We start from the raw sequence: 4,457 nt of genomic DNA on the forward strand, positions 1-4,457 counted from the left end.
TCTCGTCAGCGGGGAAATAAAGCCTCGGCCGGCTGGACACAGCTGGAGACACATTCACACGCTCTGACAGACATCAACACAGAGTAATAACTACAAAGCAAATGCAGCTGTGCACTTTCTAATACATTTAACATTTTAAATACACTGCTACTAGTAACACACACACACACACACACACACACACACACACACACTTTGTCATCCATGTCCAAGTGGATGAAGCCAGCTCTTTTTTAGAGAAATTGAATACGTAATGCTCTCTAAGGTAATTAAGCAAGAGCATCGCAGATGTCTTACGTAGTCTTTAATGAACAACCATTTGTTTGAGACACACATGAATTCAGGATCAGGATGGACCTCCTCAAGGCCAGCTGGTTGTAGTTTATGTGCAACTTTGACCCTTGAGACTTTTCCTCCCAGCTTGATCCAGAGAGACCCACTTGAGAGAAACGCAGTTGTGAGGATCTCAGAAGGGTGGGAAAGGTTACTCAGAACTCTGTTATTCATCTGCTTAGTGAGTCAGAGAGCTCAGCATTTTTGCCTTTGGTAACTACTTATTGACTGAAACTGATCTATAAGGAGTAGGCCAAAGGTCTGATCTGCTAATTTGTCCTTCAATGCCACAGTGATTGTGGGGTTAAGATTTAATTGCCTTCGGTGGGAGCCATTTTTTTTTGCTCCAGAAAAAGTATTTAAAAAAAAAAAAAAAAAAAAGGACCAAAACAGTGTTGCATAGTAACTGTTCATGAAACATTTGCACATGCCATTATCACAAATGTAATCCAATAGGTCTGTCAGACCTGCATATGATGAGATTTACATGTGTATCTGTGTGTATTTTTTGGCAAGCATGACATGATTTCTAATGGAATAAATGCTCTGTTCAAGAGGGGGTGTGTGCATTCAAAGGCCTGAGGAGACGTGGGGGAACTGGCAGAGCAGCCCCACAAGGTCCCATGGTGCTGTCAAGAGTCCACAGGAGGTTTCCTGTTTGAGCACATCTAGCTCGGTTTTGTTCCAAAACCCGACTAACCGCAAGACTGAGGTGGTACAGAGACTCAATTATTCTATATTCTGTTCATCCTTCACACAGGTCTCACCTTCAGAGGCCTGAGACCACATCATGTAAAAGCACATTCAGAAGGCTGGCACTGTGCAACTGGACATTTTCTGTAGATTGCATTGTCCGCATACGGTAGAGAACTATGTGGAAGCCAACAAAGAAGAACATTCAGTATGATGCCCTACAAGTGCCCTCTGCTGGGTTTGGTTTTATTTTTTAAGAAAGTGCTCCACCTACTGGCAGTAACAGGAAGTGTCAGAATTCATAGACAGGGGGGTGGGGGGGTGGGGGGGAAGATACATGTTTCCATATCAAAGTTTATTGCTGACATGCATGTAGAGATCTGATGAAGTAGAAAAATATGTTATTTATACAAACGTGTTTTTCATCTGTACAATTACGAAGTTTTCTGTGTCTAGATGCCCATGTCTGACCAAGCAGCTTACAACACATTATCCCATTGGGTTTAAAGTTAACTACACCACATGTCATATCCTACACCAAGTTTCCAGTTGAAACAGTCAGCAATATATTGGTTATATACTGAAGACTTAGGACTTTAGAAGCAGGGTGAAAATCATTAAAAACTTAAATTTTGAAAATGAATACGATTGTACTACTCATCTAATTAAGGGGTATATCTATTGTTGCTTTGTAGTTTCCCGTAGAACCCAAAGGAGTAAATTATCTTCAAATTCTCGATCAGTTGCTCTAGCACACCTTGCAAGTTTAAAATCATGCAACAGTCACATGTTTTACACAGAGTTACACCTCACGCTATTATGTCCATGCTTTTCAGTCCACATTGCAGTCTACCAATACAACTCTGTTAAACAAACATTGAATGTGGTGCAATCCACTAGCTAGGAAGTGAAACGCTTTTTGATCGGGGGGGGGGGGGGGGAGACGACAAAATAACATCTACATCAAGGCTCTATTGAACCTCTAGTTACTAATCTGTAACTGGGCATTATGGAAGATGACACTTTCCACAGACCGATCATTTAATGTCAGCATTCATCAATGGCTATGGTGTTCATGAAACACCCTTTTCTGATGAACAACCTAGACTACTACAATACTGCTGTATACCCATGTAATTCACATTGAGGTGGGAGAACGCCAACTGCTCTCTTTACATATAATTTTAGCCTCTGGATGTGGTGGTTGATGGCCAACGTGGCCTATAATGCACGTCAACCGACATGTTTTGAGAGTTGGTATCTCACTGGGTGGAACTAAATACATGATGACTGCCACAGTCATGATGGTACATATTTACATACTAACCAGAGAGTGCAGCCTTGTGTGGGGTAAAATGACAGAAAAAAATAAAAATAAAAAAAATAACCTACAAAATAATGTGCGAGTATCATTTTTGTTTTCTGTAAAAAATATAACTATGCAACGTCAGTCTCGTTATTAGTGTAGCTTAAGTTGACCACAGACTTTGTGGTAAAATGGCAAGAAAATGATTTAGGAATCCAAAAAGTTAAAACGCAAAAACAGATGCTACTCTTTCGTAAATGTGGCTGAGGATCTAAATGAGAACCACTGTTGGAGTTAACACCATTTCTTAAAGCTGAGCGAGCAAAGAGTTTTAGGGCCTGTTTCACTGGCATAAGTTGTGCCTAGTCTGTGATACAAGCCCCAGTGGTTTGGGGAACCGGGGGGGGGGGGGTTTATTCAAGTGAATAAATAAATCAACATGAAATTACAAGGAAAAAAGAATAAGTAAAGACATTTGAAAATATTCCAGAGCCTATTTTCATGCAATCAGTTTGATATAAATAGGAAGAAGTCTAGACAGCATAAAGCAGGTACCAATATGCAAAGGCAAGTTGCAGTGTACAGATGCCTAACCGTCACTGGTTAGTAGCTTTGCCATGGTTTAAAAAAAAAAAATGTAAAAAAAACTTTGATAAAAGACAAGAATGAATCAATAGCCAAGAATACCCAGCAACTAAACTTAAAAGCTATGAGTCTGTTCTCATTTCTCTATGAAATATTACAGTATCGATTACCGGCCACCAGCTAGTCTCTCTGTACAGAGAGCTACATGGTGAGATAATACAAGCCTGTACAAGTTGAGCTGGAGAGAGGGCTTGAGAATGGCAATAGTAATAAGCATTCATGACAATCGTGACAAATCGCTAAAACATTCAGTCAAGCCCCGTCTCAGCAAAGCCTGCTCTGGTTTTCACAGTGTCTGCCACTGAGGCAGGCCAGATAACAGAACAATGATTGGAGGATAGCTTAAAGGGTCTGCGGCTGTCAGAGGTTAACAGCTCGACAGCTCCACAGACTCCGATTTTGCCTGGCCCGAAACACACACGCACACACTCTTGGATACTGCGGACTTATCAAAGTGTAGAATGACCGTTCACATTCATACTGAAAAACACTTGTCCATGATCTGTCTCGATAAAGAGAAACAGGGAAGTCGGAATACCTGGAAGCCATTTGATTCTGAGTGAGGCTGTGTGCACCAGTTTCCTTGGCTAAAAGTAAGCATAAGACATGATTTTTGGCAATAGAAACATGACAGTGCCTGATCTCCACTATAATGGCACTGAGGAAGCGTTACCATCAATATGTCTTGGCAGGGAGTATCCAACAGTGTTTCCCATTTAGTTCTTGGCATTGTGACTTCCAGGTACCTCACACTAGCTGCCTAGATGCTAAAAATAGATTTCCACAGGGCTGAGCAAAAGCAGGAGACAATGCAATCTGCAAATATCAAAAGAATGCATGTTCACATACTTTGATATTTAGTATCTTCAAAAGGGTAGGGATGAAATGCTACTTATTAAGGTAAATATGATTAAAAAAAAAAGCTTATTCAGTTTGTTTTTTTTGAAACCACTGAGGTGGTTTCAAAAAAGCATCATCACTGACAGAAAACATTAATGCTTTATGTCACTGGTGGCATCAAGACTCCATTGTTACAATCCCTTGTCTCAGAACAGTGAGAATGGTTTACCAACAGAGAAGAGAGACAGAGAGGTAGATTGATTTGAAGTCAGAGTTACAGACGGGACCAGTCTGGATCATTTTTCGGTGCAGGAGAACAGTAGAGAGGAAGAGGAAGGAGTGAGAGGAGGGTGGAATGGAGGTATAGAGAAGTGGCATCTGTGATCAGGGGTTCTGACTCGAGGGAATACCATTTACCACTTGGAATAGAGGGGGTTGCTACATGATTCTGGTCCTGTATTGCTCAGGGGGTCCAGAGTTGATGGGGGAAATGTTATGGTAGGGAGATCTCAAAAGGAGGAGGAGTAATATGGGGTTAATCGTCTCTTCAACACTCCTGACCGAGCCCTGTGTGAGCCCCATGTGTGAATGTGCCATCAGGTTGGTTGCACAGTGAGATCTGACTGTGGGTGACCTGAGG

The 4,457-nt window shown here is 41.4% G+C and overlaps 1 protein-coding gene across 1 annotated transcript in view; it reads right to left on the minus strand.

Annotated features, from left to right (window-relative positions):
* Positions 1-284: 284 nt before the first annotated feature.
* stk40 (serine/threonine kinase 40) overlaps positions 285-4,457 on the minus strand; it is a 21,337-nt gene continuing 17,164 nt past the window's right edge. The window contains exon 11 of the mRNA XM_078252423.1: positions 285-4,457. This exon is cut by the window's right edge and continues 490 nt beyond it. The gene's annotated coding sequence lies outside the window, so the exon portion shown is untranslated.

Source organism: Sander vitreus, chromosome 6, assembly GCF_031162955.1.
Source record: "Sander vitreus isolate 19-12246 chromosome 6, sanVit1, whole genome shotgun sequence".
Classification (NCBI taxonomy): Eukaryota; Metazoa; Chordata; class Actinopteri; order Perciformes; family Percidae; genus Sander; species Sander vitreus.